The sequence below is a fragment of the Chionomys nivalis genome, chromosome 6, assembly GCF_950005125.1.
Source record: "Chionomys nivalis chromosome 6, mChiNiv1.1, whole genome shotgun sequence".
NCBI classification, from domain to species: Eukaryota; Metazoa; Chordata; class Mammalia; order Rodentia; family Cricetidae; genus Chionomys; species Chionomys nivalis.
The window spans coordinates 102,312,390-102,336,997 of record NC_080091.1 but is presented as its reverse complement, the minus strand read 5'-3'; the positions used below and the strand labels follow the sequence as shown (position 1 = coordinate 102,336,997).

The following is a 24,608-nucleotide window of genomic DNA, read 5'->3' as shown; positions in this document are numbered from 1 at the left end:
CCTGGTCTACAAGAGCTAGTTCCAGGTCTGACTCCAAAGCAACACAGAGAAACCCTGTCTCGAAAAACAAAACAAACAAAAAAGAAGTTTAATCTTGGTTATCATATTATATTCTTTTGACACATATATACAAACACAGTGTATCTAATATATTTTTACAGTTCTTATCACAACTAAGCTTTAAATACTATCAAACGCTTGAAAGTTGAGTTATTTTACTCCTGTACGACATCGAGTCTATTAGAACTTTGATGATGGAGCAGGCGAGATGGCTCATTGGATAAACATATCTGTCACCGAGCCTGAGGACCTGAATTCGATCCCTGGAGCCGACATGGTGGAAGGAGAGACTCCTAAGTTCTCTTTGACTTCCACATAGCTTCCCTGGTGCACGGTCACAAACACACACACTCACTCTCAGACACACTCACTCATACATACACATAACACAGATGAAATTTTTCTTAGAAAACTGTCCCTTCATGAGATATGTGGACTTAAAAGCTTATTTGCACCTGGGTAAGTATTACTTATTGCCAAAATAAGACTACATAGTCAAAAGTTTAAGACATTGTGCCACGTAATGGAGAGAAGGGAACAGAGCAAGAGAGTCCACTCCCTTTTAAACTACTGAGTGCTTGTCACAAGTTACTCTGGTGATTGATGGAGGGAGGGCAGGGTTCCAGGATTGTCTTCCTGAGCTAATAATAATAGGTGTCCTCCTCCACACCTGCTCCAAGCCAGGAAATGACAACTCTTCCCCCAAGTCAGAAGACTTGCTTCTTAATCACTGTCTCTTTTCATTTCCTCAACACCTGTAACCCTAGGGAATTTCAGAATGACACTTTGCTCAGTGACCTGGTAATTATATCCCCAAGCAAGGCCCCATGAGCTGACTGCTGAGAACAGAGGCTTGTCCTTCTTTAGTAGAGTGGGGAAATGGTGGGTTTGAAGAGAGAAAAAAAGAAAATAGTTTGTGGTGGGGGATACCCCACACCAGACATCAGTGACAGAGATAATTTCGAGTGAAGATTAACTATCTGGAGATAAACCCTGTCAGAATTCCTCTCCCTACAAAAGTGACTCCCCAACCTTAACACCTGCCTTGAAGAGCAGTGGTGTGGATATTAAAAAACAGAAATCTTCTTTATCAAATCAGCTATCAATTCTCAGGCTCTTGGTTGAAGGGATGGCTTAAAAGTTTGCTCTTCTGGGCAGAAACTTTCAATAGCAGTGAGTATAGGTGAGCCTGGCATTCTTTGGAATATCCCCACTACAGCTAAGAATTAGATACCGTGATATTGCTACACCCATTTAAGAACATAGGATCAAATTCCCAGAACAGAACTTTAGGGGAAAATCACCAGATACTTAGCTGGCAGTCAGCTGGATCAACAGTTGATTGGTGTGTAGAACTAGCAATGTAGACCAGGCTCACCTTGAACTTAGAGATGTGCCTGCCTGTCTCCTTAGTGCTGGGACTAAAGGCCTGGGTCACCAGGCCAGGTCTCTAAGAATATATCTTAATCCTATTAAAAAGGGGAATGTTTAACATCTTGTCAAGAATGCTAAATTTGTTCTCAAAAAGAGGTTCTTAACTACAACATTAACAGGCAGGGCATTTTCCTTATGGAATAATGCAAGCATAGAGGACTGTCTTGGGGTTTTTATTACTGTGAAGAGACACTGTAACCATGGCAGCTCTTATAAAGGAAACATTTAATTGCATCTGGCTTACAGTTTCAGAGGCTCAGTCCATTATCCTCATGGCAGAAGCATGGCGGCATGCAGGCAGATGTGGTGCTGAGAGTCCTACATCTTGCAGGCAACAGGAAGTCAACTGAAACACTGGGTGTTTCCTGAGCATAGGAAACCTCAAAGCCCACCTGGCCTCCAGCAAGGCTCCAACAAAGCCACACCTCCTAATAGTGCCACTTTTTATGAGATTATGGGGGCCAATTACATTCAAACTATCACTGAGCAGTTTGTGAGTGGGGCCTTTTTTGGGCCTGGCTGGGCTCCTGGATGCTTTAGCCCTCTGGGAGGGGACACTTGGTAGCTGATCCTATCTCCTTCTCTCAAAGCTTAGAGCAAATCTGTCCTGAATCTCAGGAGCATCCGTGATTGTATTTCTGTCACTTTTATTAAGTCATTTACAACCTGGGCATGGTGGTGCACACCATTAATCCCTGCACGTAGACCCCTGTGATTTCCAGGCCAGCCTGGTCTACAGATCCAGTTCCAGGACAGCCAAAGTACAGAGAAACCCTGTCTCAAAAAAATTTTTTTTAATCATTTGCATGTGGGATTTAATCAAACATGCGGGCCTATCCCACCTTGTCACAGAGTTTGAGTTTATTTTGCTCTCCATGGCATTGGCAACTATGACGACACACCCTGACTTAGGGTGTGGTCACTTGGTGTTTTGGACCTTAAGATGGCCCCTAGAGGTAGGTCCTCTCCACCCTACCAAAGGTCAGAGCATTCTAACATACTTCTGTTCCTTATTTTGACTTAAGGAATGTCTGTCCGCAAGATACTTGGTCTGGGGTAGGCTTACTGCCCAAACATCAAGTACTTTACTTTGGAATTATTGAAATGACTGTTCTGGTTGTCTTTGTATCGTGTTAAAGTCGACTTTTGCCTTCTTCCCCCTTTTGTACCGGTGAATAAAGGTGTATGAAAAATTAAACACATGCGAGCTCAGAAGCCAGAATTCAACATTCAGTGTTGGATGAGTTGCCCTCCTGTTACTGTCCTGTGTCTCTGTGTTTATCTCTGTTCTAATCCTCGTGCCCCTACCCTGGAATGTAAAAACTGCTGCAGCTAGGATCGTGGAAGGAGTCACCTCAAAAAGGTGGCTCCCAACATTTGCATTCACACTGCTCCTGGTGATCTTGTAATGGCTTGTTTTTTAGCGTCACCTTGATTGGATTAGAAATATCTGAGATCTGTGAATGACTCCCAGAATTCACAAGCGAGAATCTAATCCCCTAAAGTTAGGTCTCTGGGAGAAGATTGGTTCATGCGGGTGGGTGGAGCCCTCGTGAATGGGGTGAGATGAATATCCACCCGGAGGACTGTGTAAGGTTACAGGGAAGCACCAGTCTTGGGGGACAGGCCCTCAGCAGAGGTTCAGTTTGCCCATGCTTTCTTGGAGAAATATAAATAAATCGCAAGTACTCACATGTCCCAGAAAAGGATAAGCAAGAACTCAGGAAGAAAAACAAAGCAAAAAACACCTCAGGGAGATGGAAATCTTGAGGAGAGAGTATTGTGGTTTTTTGTTTGTTTTGATTTTTAGAGAAAGTTTTTCTGTGTTGTCTTGGCTGCTCTGGAACTCACTCTGAGCCCAGGCTGGCCTTGAATTGACAGAGATCGTCCTGCCTCTGCCTCTGAGTGCTGGGTTAAAGGTGTGAGCCACCACCACCCTGCTGTCTATGGAGACGGGGCTTCTCAAGGCTTTAGGGAGCAGAGAGGTTGAGTCAGAAGACCTGAACGTGTGCACAGGAGAGGAGCCAACAGTGAGGAAAGCCTCCTCCCTCCTTGAGCGGACACTGGGACTTCCTTCCTCACCCTGACACAGAAGTCACCCCCACCCAGGAATTTCCTCTGGGCACAAAAAGGAGCTTGGAAGATAAGCTTGTCTAGAAAGTACTCCTCCTGTGTCTTATCTTCTGGGCCACACTTCCTTAGCTCTTTCAGTGCTTCTAAGTGACCAAAAATTAACAACTGTCATTACCCTACCCTTGGCTCAGTGTGCAGTTTCCAAAAGCAGGTAGAAGTTAAGGTTTTAATTTGCATATTCAAGTTTTTTGTAAAACTTGGCTTTATAATCCAAGACGCTTTTCATTCTTTCTTCTATAAACAATGGCATTTACTGAATTTCTTTCTTTCTCTTTTCCTTTCTCTCTCTCTTTCTGACGGGTCACTACGTAGAGCCCTGGCTATCTTGGAACTCACTGGTAGACCAGGCTGACCTCAACAATCCACCTTCCTATGCCTTCAGAATACTAAAGGCATGCCCCACCATACACGGCCTGCATTTATGCAGACAAAGCCTACTTTCCCCGCTAGGCTCACCCTTTAACGCACAGGCCACTCTGATAGAATACACTCTTGCCTTTTCCCCCTCAATAAGGGCCCTTTCCCATCCTCACCTCTACCCGAGAGTTTGGAATTTCTAGCCTACTTTTTCATCTGCCTTGTTGCCATGGTGATGAGCATGGTCAGAATGGAGAGCATGGCATATATAATAAGCGTCGTCGTGGGTGACAGAACTGGAGCAACCCACTGGAAGAGATGCTGGGCTATGGGCTGATGATCTTTGTCCTGTCCCTACCCAGGAGTAACGAGGGTGAAGAATAGCCCACGGAAGTCTGTGGAGAGTCTTCAGTACAGACGTCTGCTAACTAATTGATAAACGGAGAGTACTGGGGAAAATAATTAATGCTTCCCGGTCATAAACTACATTCTTTCAACCTAATCTTTGAGTGGAGCTCTGTCTGCTTAGGATGTCCAATCTTCAAGGTACTTGACTTTTATCAAATTTTCTTCTAACTTAATAAAAGGCAGCCCTGATGACTAATAGTTTATTTTGCTCCTTACCCCTGAATTTTAATACATGCTTATTTTGTGCTTGTTTTAAAATTACAATAAAAGAGTATCTAGATTCTGTAAAAGTTTGTGATTTCTGTAAGACCCAGTAGCTTCTCCACACTTTGTTTTTTTGGGTTTTTTTTTTTTGGTTTTGTTTTGTTTTTATGTATACAGTATTCTGTCTGTGTGTATGCCTGCAGGCCAGAAGAGGGCACCAAACCCCATCACAGATGGTTGTGAGCCACGATGTGGTTGCTGGGAATTGAACTCAGGACCTCTAGAAAGAGAGGCAATGCTCTTAACCTCTGAGCCATCTCTCCAGCCCTCCACACTTTGTTTTTAACCTACATTGCATCGTATTCCCGGGTACTCAAACTACCCAAATATTAAGCAAAATGACCCAGTTGCTCCATTCTAAACAACTGTTTTAAAATTTGTCCTTGTTTTAATTTTGTATTACTTATTTTGTGCTTGCTTAGGTGGTATGTACAATGTGAAATAACTTAATGCTGTGTTTTAGATGGTTAAGTCATGGTTCATCCGTTGCAGGGCAAACCATATTTGCATTTGATTAGCTTGGTTACAAATGAGCACAAAAATACAATGGTAAGATAAATATATGTAGCAAAAATTAATTACTAGAAACGCTGCTAGAAGCAAGAGTGTTAGGAACACTAAACCTCGGGTGCTATAACACAGTCACTCTTGAGCCGCACCTACTCAGGACCAGCACTCAAAGTTTGGAGCTAAATAAACAAACTGCCATAAAGGCCTGCTGCTCTGTGACGTGAGAACTCCCTTCCATTCTTGCTTCTTTGACTGTATGGGCTCCTTTCTTTTCACCCAGTGATCTTGTATTTGCCCATTTCATTGTTGCTGTGATGGCTCTGACAAGGATTTGAAAGTGTCTATGGAGTCCCTGCCTTACAGTGAGTGCATTCACTTGTCCAAGCCAGCGATCCCCCTTCTTGTAGCTTGAAGGGGAGGAAGGCACTGGAAACCGGATCTGGAGTGTCCATGCCGACTCTGGCCCAGGCTCAGAAGGAAGTGGAGTCAGTTCTGTGGGGAGAATAGACTCCTGAATGGGTGAGGCTTGCTGAGACTAGGAAGCTTGTGGTCCAGATGACCCATTGTCTTCCGGAGCTAGGACACCGTGGGCCAGATTGGTAGGTTCTATGGCCCAGGAGAACAGAGGCTGTATATGTGAGGAGTCTCCTCTTTCGTAGGCTGCCATTCCCTGATACCTGTGGGTGGAGGGAGATGTCATTGCTTTGATGTTATTGTCAGTGTGGAAATAGGAGTCAGGCCAGCAGGAATTATTTCTCTTTTGATTAATGATGAAGCTGCATCCTGAGAGGCTGTGAATCTTAGCTAATATTAAGGTTGATGATGGTAGGATAGATAAGAGTTCATTTTCAGCTTCCTTGTGGGCATCTACTGTACTGTGTGTCTAAAGCGGCTGATTTGGGTACTGATTTGATTAAAAGGGTTGGCAGTACCAGAACCCTTTCATTGATAATTTGAAGTTGGCATAGTAGTGCCTGCCTGTAATTCCAACACATGGGAAGGAGAGGCAGGAGGATTATGGGTCCAAGGTGTTATCTTCAGCTACAGACAAAATTCCAGGCCTGTCTGGGCTACTTGAGGCCCCATCTCAAACAAAAACGTTTTGGGGCTGTAAGTCAGTGTAGTGCCTTTTCAATTGTATTTTAATAAAGACTGCCTGAAGACCTGAGAGTGAAACAGCCCTACTGGTCAGCCTTACCGACCAGTTATGGTACCACACACCTTTAATCCCAGGAGCCACACTAGTTGCCTTAGAAATCGGGTGTGCATGTCTTTATTCCCAGCTCTAGAAAGGAGTATAAGACGCGGGTTCGGGGAAGACAGCCCTCAGACACAGTCTCATTCCGAGAGTCCTGGAGGGCAGGATCACCATTTTTGGACAGAGATAGAGGTAAGAGCCAGTGGCTGGCTGCTTTGCTTTTCAGATCTTCAGGCTGAACCCCAATTTCTGACCCTGAGCTTTTACTAATTGTGCTTCTTTTGGCACCACCAGTCTGTAAGGCTGACCAGTGGAGCTGTTTTACTCTCTGATCTTCAGGCGGTCATAAAGGCACAGTTAAAACGCCCCTGCAGGCCAGTTTTACAGAGCCCTGGCTCTCTCGCACTTGGTTAGCTGTGGTGTTGCCACCACTCTGGAGGTGAAGATAGGAGCACAGAAGTCATTGTTGTCTTCAGCTCTTTGGGGACTCTAAGGCAGTCAGGGATGGGCACTTAAATGATGCTACCTATGGATAATTTCAATCACTACCTTCCTGATAGTGATGATCATCTGAATTTGTAGAATGCAGCAGTCTTTAACGATAGTCTTTAAAAGAGGCTAACTTTGCAGGGACATTTGAAACTTGGATGTTAAGTCAGCCACTGTTGTATAGTACTGGGATGGGACTGAAAGAAGATACTGGCTTTGAATATGCCCTGCATTCATGACTTCCAGGTTGATTCTTGTCCTTGAACCCATGCCCACCTTTAGGCCAGGTTCTAGAGAGCAGTCCTCTGCTTGGGCAAGCTTGTGATCTCCTCTGTAGCTCCTTTAAGTCTCAGGGTTGTAGAACAGTGCCTTTGTAAGCCATCCTCTGTCTGAAACTTGGGGTGTCTTGTGCTGATCCCCTTTTCAGCAGTCACGTGGCTGTTATACTATGTCATGTTTGCTGGTTGCGTTATGTTTTGCGTGATCTGTAAGAAAGCCCCATGTGTCTGTTGTCAGCATTAATTTTAATTAATCGGTAGGAAACGCTGGGATTACCACATTTTATCATCTCGTGAATGCTCTGACGCTTTGACTGCACCAAGTTATTCACGATTTCTGACTCCACTCACCGGCTTCCTAGGGCTGGGTCCCCACAGGGCTGCTTTCATCCGTCTACCTGGGAGAAGCTAGTAGGGAGTCTCTGTCTTGTCCTTTGATGGGCGTGTGCCAGTTCTGTAACTAGGCTTTCATTGACTTTTTTCTTTGTCCTGAAAGTAGAACCATATTATTGTTGTGAAATTAGGCGTAATACATCAGATTTATGGGATTTTTAAAGATTTATTGATTGTATTTTAGGTGTATGTGTTTTGCGTGCATGTAAATGCACCGCATATATGACTGCTGTCTGCAGAAATCAGAATCAGCTGTTGGATCCTCTGGAACTAGAGTTATGGGTGGTTGTGAGCCACACGTGGGTTCCGGGAACCAAACCTGGATAATTTGCAAGAGTGATAAATGCTCTTAACTGCTGAGCCATCTCTACAATCATAGAGAACTTATTACTGGCTTGGAAGATCAGAGCAGAATAGCCCGTGAATTTCAGCGTTGTTCCGCAGATGGGAAAATAGAATATGGTCTTTTATTATCAGTATGTATTTTGATAAATGGATATTGTAAACAACCTTGAGACGTATTTGGTGCTAGTTCCTCTCCAAGGCTGTCAGTACTGTCTGCTCAAAGAAGTATACATCTGGAAGGTAAATTAAAAAATTCATCTTATTTGTTAGATGTTTTAAACTCTGACCTTTCTTCGGTGTCCTTAAGAGGTAACAAAGCTTGTGATATGGCCAGTCTGGTTACTTAACACTCTGTGCAAAGAAAGTTAATTCTCTTATGACCTTACTTTGCAGAAAGCAAGCGAGTCGTGGTGTTTAAAATCTGTGTGCTTGTGGAGAATAAGATGTATGTTATGCAGGGACTGTGTGCTGTGGAGGTGGCTGCAAACGTAGGATAAAGGAAGGGAAGTGTTGGTACATCTTCTGTGTCTTCCCTCGCCAGTGAATTCTCGGGGTTGTGAAGTATTATGGTCATGTCATTTTTTTTTTTTTTTTTTTTTTTTTTTTTTTTTTTTTTTTTAGTTTTTTTCGAGACAGAGTTTCTCTGTAGCTTTTTGGTGCCTGTCCCGGAACTAGCTCTTGTAGACCAGGCTGGCCTCGAACTCCCAGAGATCCACCTGCCTCTGCCTCCCGAGTGCTGGGATTAAAGGCGTGCGCCACCACCGCCCGGCTTATGGTCAAGTCTTAAAAAAATATTTTTAAACAAAATGTTTCTTTCCCTCATAAGATCTTTATTTTGGTGTTGTATTGTCCCTATACAGGGGTCCAAAATGTTCTCTGTGTGTTTCTGTGATTTTTTTTTTTTTTTGACCTGGTAATCTCATTTGGATTTTCCAGGCTCAACAGTGTTGTTTTCATCCACTATTGCAAAGATGATATTAAGGTCTCAAATTGATCTTTTAAAAAAGTTTCTCAGGGCTGACCTATATTATTCAGATTTTAAAAACACAAACTGTAAAAGCTAACCTGATTCAGGAAAAAACAGACCAGCTTAAAGATAAACAATTACATTTTTATTTATTATAAGGGGAAAAACTCAGGAAACAGGAACGAGAAGTCCAAGTTCAGCTGTGTGGGGAGGGAACCACACAGAGAGAACGCACCTGTCCCAGCAAGCCACACCCTAAGTCGGTCCCACCTCTTAAAAATAATTGGTTAACCAAGCTTCCCCATCACACAAACCATGTCCCCAATCCTTGTAATTGTCATTTTCTTGTAATAAAACTTTCAATAATGTTAATAATGTCCGAGAACACATGTTACATAGGCTAAGCCTCTCTTCTGCTCCCACCTATAACAATAGTGTGGTTCACAGCGTGATATTTTCTGGGTGAATCCACCTCTCCTCCTCTCTCCTGTCCTTTTGTGATGGAAGTGGTGTCGGCTGTGATGGGATAGATGATTGTCATTTATGATGGTCATCAGATGATCCATTGGCTTTGGCAAAGCGGAGTGCAGCACTGGGAGGGTAGCATCTTGGAGAGTGCCGTGGGGGTATAAACAGAGTAATAACTGTTGCATTAGATTATTCTGAAGCTTTCCTGGAAGAGGAAATCCTGTGTTGAATCGTGCCTTTTAATTTTATATTCAGTCCAGCGGGGATGTCAGAGCCCCTTTGCAATGCTAGCAATCCCACCGGCCGTCCTTCCATTCGTCCGGTTCTAACACGATGGAAAGGATGGCGTTAGCTTTGTTTTGCTGGCTCTGACTGCCTTCATTTCTCTTTCCCTCTTTTTTCCTTTGGAGAGTTTCCATATTCAGGACCAAAGCAATAGATTTCTTTGTTGTGTGGTGGTCCAGCCAGTCATTCCCACATTTGCTGTAAATGGTGTACCTCTGTGTCAAAGCCACCCTTAGAGACACAGTCACAGTGGGTTATGACAGCTTCAGAAGGAGAATGGCATCTGCTGTCCTGCTTTTATAGGTAGGCTCAGGGGACCCACCCACCATTCCTGCACAGCACATATGCAGAAGAGAGGAACACAGACACAGGCCCCTGAGCTCTGTACCCCTTTTCCTCCCCACCATACTGTTTCCTACCCAAACAGTCATATTTATATATAAAAATATGTCAAATCTCAGCAAACTTTGTAAAAACTAATTGCCCACCAATCTCTTCCCTGCTAATAATTAAGTCTTGCAATGCATGTATAACCAAAGAGGTTTTCTGCTCTTTAAGTCAGTGACATTATGAATGTCCAGCGTAAGGTAAATGTCCCAAAGAGCCCTTGTCACACGATTGCTGGGACTGCTGAGAAGGGAGCGCTGTAGGATTTGGAAGGATGGAGAGGAGGTGCTAGAGGGGTTGTGGGTGACGTCGCCTGCTCGGGGACTGGCTGGAAAGCAAGTGTGCGTGGGCGTTGTCAGGAGCCCATTATTGTCAGAACCACATGAAGAGTACATGGGGGGGATCCTCCTAGTTTACTATATTATTGTTATAAATTTTCCTAATACAGTTTTTAAAAGAAAAAATTAAATTTTACAATAAAGAGATTGCTTGGTTGGACCTTGGAAGTTTGCTTGGATGTAGTAAGCTCAAGGTGGGGTCATGTGACCTCATCCAGGCTGGAGGTCACTTGGGCTTTGCCACCTGCCTTGGTCCACTGCACCTGATGCGTGGGTTCCGAATGGCAAGCACAGTGACTGATTCTCACAAACTCACACCACAGCCCATTGTCTTCAGCTTCAAATCCATTAACGGCTTTTGCCCATGTGCTCAGGGTGGATATATTATTCCCTCTTCCAACTCCCTGCTCCCGCCCCTTTGCAATTGCTTTCTCTTGGAGACTTGAGAGCAGACAACAAAAGATAAAAGCATAGTTGTAATTCCCCGGTGATAGGAAGGTGGGCATTCATGAGGGCATCTCATTTCACCCCCAGAAGCGTGAAAGAGCAGGCTGTTATAACAGGAAGCACCACCCAGCCAGGTCGGACACCTAACCTTGGTGCAGCTTTCCAAAGCTTAAATCCTCCACCGCAGAGATGAGGAGAGGACAGAGACGACAGAAGAATCTAGACAAGAATTACCAGTTACTTCAGTATGAGTTGGGTTTGTTGATGCTAACATGCACCGGCTTTAAAAATTATTTCCTAAGTTTTTAGGAATTTTGCAAGTCACTTCTTAAACAGTTATTTTAAAAAAAAAACAAAAAACAAAAAAAACTGTCATAGGCCTGGAGAAATGGCTCAGTGGTTAGGGACGCTTATTGATCTTCCCGAGGACCCAGATTCGATTCCCAGCACCCACATGGAGGTTCACAACCATCCATAACTCCAGTTCCAGGGGATCCACTGCCGCCTTCTGACCTTGGGCACACGGTGCACAGGCATATATGCAGACAAAAACACCCATACACATAAAAAAAAAACCTTAGGAAAACTAAGTTATAAAAGTTTATGAAGTATTAAGAGTAGTACACATCCATCTCTTTTGAGTTTTATGATAATTTACAGCTACCTATGCTCTCAGGAGTCTTTGTGTCAGGGGCTGAGGACATAACTCCGTCACGTTTTAGCATTATCAGATGAATCAGATCCCAGCAACACGGAAACACTGCACTCAGTGTGCCACTGTGTTCCCGGCGCCAGGGAGGCGGAGACAGGATCCAAGGGCCTTACTGGCTGCTGTTCCAGGCTGAGTGGGAGGGCTTGTCTAAGGGGGAAAGTGCTGACATCTGACATGGACCTCTTGCCTCCATGAGATGCATGTGTGCACATAGGCAGGCACTCATGAACAGACACGCATGTTCCTGCAGAGTTGAAGTATCATATAAGGTTGGCACATTTATCTGTATGTCCATCTCAATGCACTCTCATTGGTGGTTTGAAGTTATCCTTGGTGTGAATGTTTTACACCATGTGACACAGTAAGGATTCCAGAGTTGGGCCTTTTGTTTGTTTCAGAATATTAGTTAAATATCTATAGCAAGCCACTGGGTGTGTTTATGGTGTTCTGGTTATATTTTTAGGAGTCTACTGAAGGTACGTTGAAATGAGATATAAACCGTGTCTAGAGTGTCACTCAGATGACCCAGAGAGTATGGTTGTTGTGGTTACTGCATCACTGATGGGCATGCGGGCTCTGGTGTGGGCTCACTCTGCTTTTGTGTGTGGTTGGAATTTCCCGTAATAAAAGGTTAAAATGTGAATTAAGGTGTTCTACACTGAAAGCGAACAAGCTGCCTTTATTTACTTCGTGGTCGGCACAGAACTCTGGGCCTGCGCTTGTCTGGCCCTTAAATCTTGCCAGTGAAGTTCCTTCAGCAAAAATCTTCTCAAGTTTTGGAGCCTTATTTTGTAAGCAATTCATACTTTGACTTTAAAGATCATTGACTTTAAAGATCAACTTCTCCTCAAGTAAAATCGAGAAGTCACTGTGCAGTTCGTGGTGCAAGCAGAGGAACCCAGTAGAGGTGTCCCCAGGACATGGAAAGCCTCAGGCTGCAGAGGAGAGATGCTCTCGCTAGATTGCAATCTTGCTCGCAAAGTCACTCGCACAAATAGGGGAAACGGATCACGTTATCACGCACAGTAGGCGGCTTACAGCTGTATGCCAGCTGTGTGCCCTTCAGATTTTATTTCCGGTCTAGCTGACTTGAGTCATCACTCATGAAAGGAGAGCCACCAACTGCTTAGTCTTCTGCACCACCCTGAGTACTACCTTACTCAGATTGTAGATGTGTTTGGAATTACTGGCCTGTGAATTAAAATAATCATCTTGTAATGGCTTAAAAAGTTGCAGCCTGCATTTTGTGCTGTCTGCATTTCATAAAGCAAGCATCACAGTAGTTTTCTAACATCTTAAGTTGTAACATCAGTCACTTAAATAAAAGACATCTCTTTGTAAGGCTGGAGTTTTCATGTCATTCTCAATGAGTTTGGAATAATAGTTTCTTCCTGGATTTGATTATGTAATAATTCATACCAACTTAATCTAGTTGGCCAGAAAAAGATTACACTAAGTTGCTTGTTATGATTATCTCATCAACCAGGGTAGTGGTTGGGCTTCATGGTGGGGCTAAAGAACAATGACCTTGATGGGGAAAGTCGGCTAGAATTCTCCTGAAAGTTAAATTATGCAGCTGGAGAAAGATGAGCTTAGATCATTGACCAGGTTAATCTTCAAAACAAAGTCTCAAACAATGAAAACAACAGATGTTAAACTCAGGTACCTGGGGTCAAAATACCGAAAGGAAATGTGAACTAGAGCACTTGCTACCAACAGGAAGTGAGAGGGGAAACCAGAAACCAGAATAGGGCAGCAGGTGAGGAGCCTCAACAAGGCCTCCCTCAGACAGGTGGGCAGGGAAGGCACCTGGAGACCCTGGGAGCCTTGATCAGCTCCCAGAGGAGTTTCTTTAGGGTAGATAGATAGAAGTCATGGTTTTAAATTAAGTTGAATCTTGGAGAATGTGACATGATTGCTAAAGAAAACACATGATCGGTTCTTAAAGTGGAATGGGCACAGGACTGATGTGTTCCAAGTATTGTCTGTATTGTCTGGGCTTGGTGGGAAACTCAGTGATTTCCACAGAGAACCTATGCACCTGGGGCACAGCCCCTATCAGATGGAGACAGAATAAGTAAGCATCAGTGTACAAATCACAGATAAACTCTGTGCAGCAAAAGAAAAGAAGCACTTCTAAACTACATTGCCCAAGGATACAGTCTTCAACTCAGAGCTATCAAAGAAAGGGCATTGATGCTCATAAAAAAGAGAATACCGCTTCTAAAATTCTTGTTACTCTTGATGTTGATGAACTGAATATGCTCACTGGTTCTGTGACCAGTAGTTTAGAACACAAGTTAGTCCATGTGCTTTGAGAGAAGCCAGTTTTTTTTTTTCATACTGAAGAAACATGGAAAGAAAAGCCTTGCAGGCTTTGATGGCAGTTCATAATCAGGAAGGCGACAAGCACCTGCAGTGGTCCGGGGTGCTGGGAGTCTTTCAGAAATGAGTCTTGATTACTTCCAGTCGTCCTGTTTGCCTCCAGCCAGGCGCCAAGTGCACGTAGATGTTTTTCTTAGAGGTGCTTGGTAGAGCAGTCTCTCTCTTTTTCTCTCTCTTCCTCTCTATGTGTGTGTGTGTGTGCGCGCGCAAGCGCGCGCACACGTACACACACATCCTATAACATATGTTTGGAGTTGTGGGAGTTGTTTGTTCATTCAGACAAGGTCTTACCATGTAACCCAGACCAGCCTGGAGCCCATGATTTCCCTGTATCTATTTCCCCAACTCTACATAAGCAATAAGCCAGGTTTATGCCTTGTTCTACTAAGCTGTCATAAATAAGTTTCCTGTCTTTAAATGGGATTGTCTAAAAAGCAGTCTTGTAAATGGATTGCTTTGTGGAGGGGCTACAATTGTTTTGTTTTGTTCTTCTAATGTACTTTTTACATATTACCAAGTTCAGGATTTTATGTCCTACATCACAGAGCCTTTAGTAGAACAGCCTAACAAATGCACGCACGCATGCACGCACGTGCACACACACACACACACCTGCCCTGGGCTCTGTTTGGCTTTTCTATCTGCCTGTTAATCCTCTGTTTCTTGAAAGTCCACAAGCTGTGCAAACTTGGCCTTTCACAACTCATGTAGGCATAGCCCCCTCTCTCCTCCACTACTGGCCCTGTAATCAGGCTTGTCATTTGCCTCTTTAGTGGCTTGTCTGACGCCAAGACTGCAGAATCCGTTCCCTTCAGGGAACAACTTGTGGAAAACATGTAAATGTGTGGATAGCAGGTTCCCTGTAATCCCCTCTATGCCTTTCTGTGTGCATGTCCCTCTTGACAGCAACATTCTGTAAGCACTTTCCAGCTAAAGGCTAGGTATGCCAAACCATAAGCCAAAACCCTCAGTTATGTAAACTATCTTGATCTGACATGAAAGAGCTGGCCACTGAGACTCCCACTGTGAATAGCCATTCTCAGCCCATGTTCCTCCTAAACCCATCATTCCTGTTTTTTCTCACATGTTCCCTGCTCCAGATCCTCATACCCTGTCAGTTCAGTTGTTCCTGTAGTGTTCCCTGACCCCCTTGCTCCCCTCACTTCACCTCTGACCAAAGTATTTCTCGTGCTTTCACCATTACTTAAAATATTGCTTCATTCCTTCAGATTCTAGGATTATCTTTTCCAACTCAAGTCAATCATGGGCTTTATTTGGGAGTCTGAAGCCCCAAATGTCCTCACTACATCTTCACAGAGATGCTGACCTTGAACACATTTCCTCACTCAGGACCACGCCCTCTCATTCTTCCCGTCCAGCCCCTATGTACCCCTAAAAACCCACCTGGATCATCTTCCCGTCCAGCCCCTGTGTACTCCTAAAGACAGGAAGCCCATTATCTACTAGGACTCTGGTAGCTTCAGGAGAAGCTCCGATGGTTGGGAAAACACCATGCTTCAAATTTGGCATGGTGACTTAAATCTGTAATCCCAACTCTTGGGAGGGAGATGGTGTCAGGAGGGTCAGAAATTCAAGGTCAGCTTTGACGACCTGGTGAGCATCAGGCCAGGTGGGCCAGGTGTACCAGAACAGAACAAAATCCAGTATAAATCTGTATTCGGTACTTGGCGTCAGAGAAGGCTCTCGTTCTTCCCCAGCCATGCGTCTCTCCTACCGTCTTCTTCCTTCATGGTTGGGGATCAAACACAGGACCTTATGCTTGTCAGGCGAGCATCCACCACCGATCTCCAGCTGAAACTGCATTTTCCTTCAAGTCAAGGGCATGGTGTACATAACCACTCAAGAAAGCAGTGCTCCCCAGAATTAGAATTCTGTGTGCAGAGTTAGTCTCTGGGCCTCATCTCTTTCCCTTTCTCAGTTTGTTTCCGACCTTCCCTGACCTTTTCGTGTGTTTAAGGGGAGGCAAAAGGTCAATTTGCTTCCTTTTCCCCCTCAGCCTGTAATTCAGCAAGCACCAACCAATCATCCCATCAAAAGAATGGAAACAAAACAACTCTAAAATGAAAGTGTAATGTCTGATGGGGGGGGGGCAACAGAGATGGGAGAGGGTACCTAGAGGAAAGGTAGCCTAATGAGCTGGTCTGCTGTTCTAAAAAGATGTGTATGTGTCTGCATGTGTGTGTGTCTGCATGTGTATGTGTGCATGCGCGCACGTGTTGCATGTGTGTGCGTAGGTGTGTGTGTGTGCATGTGTGTGTGTAGGTGTGTGCTTTGGTACATGTGGGGGTAGACAGTAACTTTCAGGAGTATTTTTCTCCTATCATGTGGGACCCAGGGCTTGAACTCAGGCCATCAGGCTTGGTAGCAAGCCCCTTTTCACACTGAGCCCTCTCACATACTACTACCCTGCTTTATCCATGTGAGTTTAGATTTCATTTCAATTACAGCTTTACTCCAGCTTGTCCGTCTTCTCAACACAGTGGCAGAAGAACAGGTTGGGCGGCCGTGCCCTGGCAGAATAGGCCATCAGGTGTTTACCGAACACTCACTAGCCATGGGGTGTGCACGATTCCCATGTGTGTGCTCACGTCCATGGACACTCAGAATGACTTGGTAGCCACTGATTATTTAATCAGACTTCCTTCTTAGATTTTCTTCAAACTTGTAATGGCAGTAGGCTTGCTTTATAGGCAGGGAACTCATGTGGCCTTTGCTTTTTTGCCGAGACAGCAGGGGCTAAGGCTGGAGGTCATTGAGGCTCCAACTTACTTAGGTTGCTAGGAAATGCTCAGTATTGCACGTCATATATTTAGACTCGCTCAGCCCTGCTTAAAGCCAGAAGAAAATAAATCAGTGGGTGAGAATTCCTTCAGTTTTTCTAGACCCTCTTCCACAACCAATCTCCTAGGACATGTATCATGATTGCAGAGCCGAAGAAATGATGGAGCATCTCAGGAGAGCCAGCCACCAGCTTTGTTGAACAACACCTTGCACAATGGAACCATGGCACTTTGTTCTTACTGTGCCTGTGTGACTGCACAGAAGTTTAGACTTTACAGGAGAATAGATCCCAGAATAACTCAGAGGAATAGGATCTGTTGTCTGAGAAGCAAAAGCCACATGTTCCCCGAAGTGGGCCATTATGAGTTGTTTTTCTGAGTACATTTATTAGAGTGGAAAGCAGAGCTTCCCCCTGCTCTCTGTTTAGCAGGACGGGAGAGTCACTCAGATGTCATGTGGGCCAGCCCCACTGCAGGAAAGTGCATTTGCATAAAAGACTACACCAGTTGCCCGACAACAAATTGAAGACTTACCTCTTGAGATCCCTCTTAGCGTGGCTCTGATTACATTGATGTTGCCAGGGGAATAGACTTTTAAATGAAATGTTAATAGCACGCCAACTAGTTCCAAAGTGTCTTTCATTGCCCTCAGCTCTCTCAGTGATCATACTCGGTTTCACTTCCTGCTTTGCCCAGTCAGCCTGTTCCTGGGAAATATTTAAGCACATGGTTAGGAGAGAAAAATGTTGCTGCCAAGTGGAGAGACAAATTTAGTTCGATTTAGATTTAGTCATTTCATACTATCATTCTTTTATTCAAAATAGCTTTCAAATTTTGCATATAAAGCAAAGTGTTTATTATAGTGTTGTCATACGTGTTTGCCATTATAGGTTCTCGTTCACTCCCGTCTCATGGTTCCCTGTTCTTCTGTGACCCCTCCCTTGATGGTCCTTCTTCCCTATTCGGTGACTTTTACAGTGTGTGTGAGTGTGCGCATGTGTGAGCGTGTCTGTGTGCGCACTTCTACAGAAGTCAATGTCTGCTGTTTTCTTCACTTGCTCCCTACCTTCCTTTTGAGATAAGCTCCTTTACTGAGCCTAGAACTCACTGGTTGGCTATACTGACTAGCCAGAAAGCCCCAAGGACCCTCCGTGTCCACCGTCCCAGCCGTGGGATTCAGACCACTCACTCTGTGACTTTTTTTTTTTTTAATGTGGATGCTGATGAGCCAAATTCAGATCTTCATGTTTGCCTGGTGGGTTCATTTACTGTCAGAGCCAGGCCCTTGTGGCGAAGTCATCCTTCTACAGTGTGTGATTAGGCACCAGTGTGAAACAAACGAAGGGCTGGTCCATCGTTAGAGCAGGACTGTGATTTGATTGGGAGTGACATGATGCCTGATTTGTCCAATGACCAACAGCCCCATATATTGAGGTGATAACTTGTCTATTATACAGTTTACATGGCCGTGCCAAATCTGGTGTCCTTTGTGTGTGTGTCTCTGTTTACACGACTGTTCGTGCATGTTAAAGCGTTGCGTGAAGTATTTGACTATTTGTTCTAAAGAGTATGGTAAAGTATTTAATCTACTGAAATATTCAGGTACCTTCTAGTCTAGGATATCACTTTCCAAATTCATTTCTTTTTGAAAAAAAAAAAAAGCCAGTTAAAACTTTCAAAAAAATCCCGCGTCCCCAAAATCTAAGTGCTTTATCTACTTACGTCATACGCCAGGCAAATCTGGAAATTTGATTTTTTTTATAGCATTTTGTGATTTTTCTACTTGGAATTATAATTGTGAAGCCCATTTATGTTTTACTTCTTGACGTTATCAGATATACATTCTAATGTAAATTAGACTTCCTGCTCTCAAATTAATATCCCTAAAATGTAATATGTTCTCTGAGGTAGTTTCCCACTGTTCATTGCTCAATGTCTAAGTGCAAGATCCATTCTAAATTCTTTTCTTCTTGTGAAAATCTTTGTTAATTCCCAAAGTTATTTCTGCTCCTCCAAGCAATAATTACTCAGACATCTGTTAGGCGTGGGGCTTGGATTTCATTCTGAAAATTTATTATCTTGATGTTTGAAACTTTATTTAATATTTGGCCCTAATATCTTTTCCATTATCGTTGTCATGTCTATCTGAAGAATTCCAGTACACCCGATCTGTTAACTAACCCCTGAGCTCATTTTGATTTTCTTCTCTGATTTTGTTTGGGTCGTGTTGGCAGAGGTTTCTGTCCTTCCCAGTCCTGCAGTAAGCACACAGAAACTATATTTACAACACCGCTTGGCCAATAGCTTAAGCGTATTGAGATATCTATCTATCTATCTATCTATCTATCTATCTATCTATCTAATATATATATATATATATATATATATATAAAATAGATAGCTCTTACGTCTTAAATAAACCAATTTCTATTTTATATTTTACCATGAGGCTCGTGGTCTACCAGCAAGGTTCCAGCTGACAGTTTGCATCTTTTTCCTTTGGCAGCTGCATGGTGTCTCCCTGACTCCACCTTCTTCTCCCAGGATTCAGTTTAGTTTTCCCCACGTAACTCTGTTCTGCCCTATCATAGACCCAAGTAGCTTATTTATTAACCAATAAAAGCGACACATATACAGAAGAGAATCCCACATCAGGGTCATTCATGATGTGTGCCCCATTTCTTCATGTTGTGTCCACCAGTTCTTCATGTTGTGTGCCCCCAGTCCTTCATGGTGTGCCCTACTTTTGAGTCCCCTACTTCTGTTCCTTGCCCCTTCCTCCCCACCTCTGTACCTTACAGTGATCATTATTCCCTTACTTGAGGGACTTATGACATTTGCATCCCAATTTCTTCACTTTCTAAGATTTATGTCTTCTTCCACCAAAGCACACGCTCCTTCTGAAGACCAGGTTTGAGCTTAAGCCGCTCCATCCCCCCATCGCCTGGGACAAGACTCACACAGTGTCAGAGTCCATGCGAGATGTGGCGTTCTTTCAGTTTCTCTTGGCCAGTTTTGGGTGTGACACAAGTTGATGACAGATAAGGCACTCCTTATTTCTAGCTGCCCGTCTTCCAGCTAGCAGTGCTCTGTGGGGGCGTTTCCTGAACGGCTAACGCTCGACGATAAAGACACGTGGCACTGTAGAATATAAATAGGAAAGGTATTGTTTATGAAGGATGCAGGGAAGAAAGCTTTCACTTCCTCTTCACACCTTTCGACTTTGGCTGGAAGAAGGCTGTCTCAGCAGAGACTCGTGTGCTGTACACAGGAGAAACTGTAGCAGACCTGGGGAGTCTAGCTGAGTGTGCACCAGACCATGAGAAAGCCATCCTCGTTTAAAAGCCATGTTCAACTTCCAAATGCAGAATGTGACTTCTGTCTCATAAGCTAAAATCCCCAGGGAGAACATGGCTTCCTCCCTGGTGAAGCCTCAGGGTCCTGAGGAGCTCTGGGGCAGAAAGCAGGCCAGTGCAGAAGGCTGCAGCTAGACCTTGTGATTCCCCTGGTCCTGTGTGAGAAGCTTCCATGTGCTCCCACGCACCCCAGAGTCTTCCTGATGGGGCTGAGCCACCTGCCCGCCCACCCGCTTCCCTGCTGATGGGCAGTTCAGCGAGTTTCAGCGAGTCTTCAGCGAGTTTCAGCGAGTCTTTAGTCACTACAGGCAGGGACCTTGGGCTGTCACGTGGAATTTGGTAAATTGAAGGTGAGATGATGGAAAGATAGTTGTGGTTTCTGTTCAAGTCAGGAGTCTAATTTTAACCCTTTATCTGCACATTAATATGCAATGGCTGTTTCTGCATGGTAAGCCTGGGACACATTAATCAGCATAATATATACTGACCAGACCTCAGAGCTCATTGCTAGTGGGAAGAGAGATCTGTTAATGGAGTGACTACTTAGAGGAAGGGGCAGAGAGCTACGAGAGTCTGTGGTCATCAGAGTGGGCAGAGTGTCAAAGAGGAAGGGAATACCTTTGTAAGTCATTGACTCAGGCATGGGGACTTAATGTGTGATCTCTGAAGGTGAATTTGACCTTCCGGGAGAACTTGTTGGCACTGTTTCAAGGGGCAGTATTAGCCCTCTGGGAGGATTCCTATGCAGCCTGTGCTGGGTCTATGGTCTTGGTCCCAGTTACACACACACACACACACACACACACACACACTCATACTCATGCACACTCACACATACGCACAACACACACACATACACACACACTCATACTCATGCACATGCACACTCACACAGAGTACTTTGCCTACTCCTGGGCTTTCTCCTCTTTAATGAGGTAATATTAGTAACTTAATTGTCCTGAGTTCTGGGCATCATGCTACAGAATTATTGAACTTGAGAAGGGGTCAGACAAGGCAGCCATGTACCTGGGTAGCAGGGATACTGTCAGAAGCATGGCCGGAAGCAGAGCCCTTAAACTATGGGAGGAGGTGCTAACCGGGATGGTAGAGTAGAGCTGGATTTTTGCCATTGATAGAGGAAGGGTATCGTGTTTGCCCTAAACATACACCAAACATTTTCACCCTGCCAGCAGAAGAGTTTTGGCCCCTAGATTCCCTGCTCACCAAATTGGAAACATGAGGTGCTGACTCAACCACAAAAAGAAAGTGGACATTGAGTTTGAAGCTTCCATGACGTAACAGCTTGCTCTTTCTCAAAAGTGACCTGTTTCTCTCTTGGTTTTCTTGCCCAATGTTTCACTGCCCACACTTTCTTCCTAGAAGAGGAGATGAAATCAGTGTGTTGGCTCCGGGCACTGTGGTGAAAGGTCTTGTCTCATTCAGGAGGCAGGCAAACTAGACTTGCAGCTGAGTGTCGTGGGTGTTCCTTCTCATGGTCTGCTGTCCACCCTCATTTCCATTACAAGGTCGATAGATCTAACAAAGAACTTTCAAGGTAGATCTATCAAAGAACTTTACTCAGGCTCCTATTTTACCACACTGCACTTTTTTCTCTTCTGCCTGGAATCTTGGGCCTCCGGACCTTTTTCAAAGGCTCCTTTGCGCTTTGTAGGAGGGCTTAAATGTTACATAGTGGCAGTGGCAACATTTGTTGTTTTGTTTCCTTGGAACCAAGCTATGTAAATAAAGCTGTGGCGGGAGAGTTGTGTTGCTTCCATCCATTGTTGCCAGCCAGGGCTGGCAGGTCACACAGGAGATCCTTTTACATTTGCCACTGGAGTGATCTCAGAGTTACCTTTTATATCAGCTCTGAGGCCAACGACAGACACGAAAGCTGAAGATGGAGGACCAGAGTGGGGCGGATGCAGATGACCATGGAGGCGGCCCTGGGATGTGCTAAGGCAGATGTGTTTTCAGGACAGACACGATGTGAAGCCAACCTTTTAAAAGATGGGTTTGTTACGAAAGCTACTGTTGTGCTAATAAATGACCACCCTGCGCGTTGCTCTTGCGTCCCTGCCCTAAGCATTTGAGTGATAGCTACCTTACTTAACCGTGAAGTCAGTTCCAGTAGGTAAAAGGCCATCTTTATGTAATATAAACAGCAATATCCTGTGTTATAGGTTGACAGTTGACACTTCGCTTACTAGAGATTCATTCAGTGGGGAAGGATGTGAGATGGCCACCCTAACCATTCTGCCACCTCGCTTCCAGCTGTCCCAAATGTTCCCTCTGCTTTATCAAGCTCCTTTATCAAGCCATTCGGGAGGAAAGTCTGTATTTAAATGCATGCTATGAAGTTATCTTAACTGCATCTTAATAGATTTACCAGGAAACAGGCTGCATGTATAATTATCATTTAAATGGCAATTAAAGGCAGGTTTCCCTGCCTTGTCGTTATTAGAGTAGCGGGTAGGTGTTTTTCCGCATGAGTTGTGTAAGCAGGGATGCATCCTTGCTCCGGTTGTCAGTCTTAATTACTTAGTAGGCAGTCAGGATGGATGAAGAAGCTCCTGCCTGTTTCTCTTTACTAGATGAGATACTGAGCCATAGGCCAGGAAGGACCATGTAGATTTTATTTACAAAGTCCCCCTCCCTCTTTCCTCTCTCTTCCCCTCTTATCCTCTCTCTGTCTCTCTCTGTCTCTCTCTCTCTGTCTCTCTCTTGCTTTGCTTTCTTTTGGGACAGTTCCTCTGGGGGTGTGGACACCAGAAGATGCTCCCCAACCAACATACGAAGGATTGTTAAGGTAAAACAGACAGAGGCAAATAAACTCCCTGCCTTCCCTCTCTTTGACTAAAGCAAGACATAGACTTAAGGCGAGAGGTGCCCTTTCCACCTTCCTACCATGTTAACAAAGGTTAAACCACTGAAGATACTGCTGGATCTTATCACTTCAGAGATAACAAGTGGGGAAATTACACGAGCAAGCAGTGCTAACATAGGGTAGACAGGTAGGACACTGATCCTGACCCATCAGAAGGGTGATTGTTAACTGGTTTATGTAATCAGAGTTTTAGATGACATAGCAACTTTCAGAATGCAACCAGAGGCCCAGTCAAAACTGTAAGAACAGGCAGTTGCTGGGTAGAATTATGATTGAACAAAACAGCACGGGAACCTCTGCTAACAGACTGAGGGCAGCTCAGTGAAACCTGTCTGTTCAGATTCTCAATCTCAGGTGTGGCATTCCTTCCTCCCAGTCATAGTGCAGAAGCCCTGCAGAGTAAAGGTGACCATCTGGGGAATTTCTGTGATCCACCTTGTAGGGGAGGGGAGAAAGTACTCTGGTCTCTGTGACCTGCCTTGGTCTGGGAGAGGAGGAATCACTGACCCACCCTGGTAGGGGCCTAGAGGAAGAACTGGTCACTGAATAAAGGAGGCAAGAAACCAATGGGCAGGAAAGGACCAAAAATGCCTCACTTCTCCACCCACAGGGATGGTGTTGCTTTTTTCTCAGTTTGATACTGTAGTGGTAACGTAAGGCCAGTTACATGTCTGTAATTGTGCCATCCAATTATCGATTGCAGTATCTGTGACATTTTATCAACTCAAAAGAAACACAAATCTATACCTTTTCTTCCACTTGTGCTGTGGCTTGGACTCAGGGTTTTAGTAAGCGGGTAACCTATCAAGCCACCTCCTTTTCCATGGCTGTGCACATTTTAAATAAAAAAAAATTTGAAGTTTTATCTCTGCAGGAAACTAGTTTATTGAATGTTTGTGTGAGGTGGTTGTTATAGATTTAAGAATTATGTTATGAATGATAATATATATTATTCAGTGAGATCATTTTGTCATCATATAAAAACTACTTCATTTCCTCCTTATCACTACTTTGTGTGTTCATGTATATATGCATATTCATGTGTGTGTATTTGTGTGCAGGTGCGTGTACATACACGGGAAGGTCGGAAGTCAGTACTAGGAATCTTCCCTAACCACCCTGTACCATGTATATGAGCAAGCATTTATAACATGAACAGGTAGTACTAACATGGGGTAGACAGGTGGAATACTGCTGTTTACTTATCATGAGGGAGGGAGATAGATAGACCAGGCTAGCCTCAGACTCACAGAGATCCACCCAGGGAGATCTTATTTTTCCTCAAAAAGGCTTGTTGTAGATTTCGGGAAGAGAGAGAGAGAGGTCATATTCTCTGTGGAACTCCTCTCTAGTGCTTTTGGAGAGGCTGTGCATGCAGCCGATGTTCTCAGAGCTAGTGTGAACTCTGGATTTGCTTTTGAGCTTGACTGAACAAGTTTCTAAGTTTCTCTGATCTCTGGTTTTTGAATGGCATATGTCCTCTATGGCCTCAAGCACTTGGACACTTGGTCCCCAGGAGGTGGTGCAGAGGAGGTATGGCCTTGCTAGAGAAAGTTTGTCACAGGAGTTGGCTTTGAGAGCTTAAGGCCTCACCTGTGCTGCTGAGTTGGCTCTCTCTGCTTCCTGCACAGTAGAGCATGTGAGTGGTCAGCATCTTATTCTGCTGCCATACCTGATGCATGCTGCTTCTTTCCCCCGCCATGATG

At 44.3% G+C, this 24,608-nt stretch overlaps 1 protein-coding gene across 5 annotated transcripts in view; it reads left to right on the top strand.

Annotated features, from left to right (window-relative positions):
* Lrrc8b (leucine rich repeat containing 8 VRAC subunit B) overlaps nucleotides 1–24,608 on the top strand; it is a 62,135-nt gene that overhangs the window by 9,629 nt on the left and 27,898 nt on the right. For 2 of the 5 annotated variants that reach the window (XM_057772103.1, XM_057772101.1), the window contains exon 2: nucleotides 4,347–4,530. The exons of the other annotated variants lie outside the window; for them this stretch is intronic. The gene's annotated coding sequence lies outside the window, so the exon portion shown is untranslated. The remainder of the gene's footprint in view (nucleotides 1–4,346; nucleotides 4,531–24,608) is intronic. 5 annotated transcript variants of the gene reach the window in all.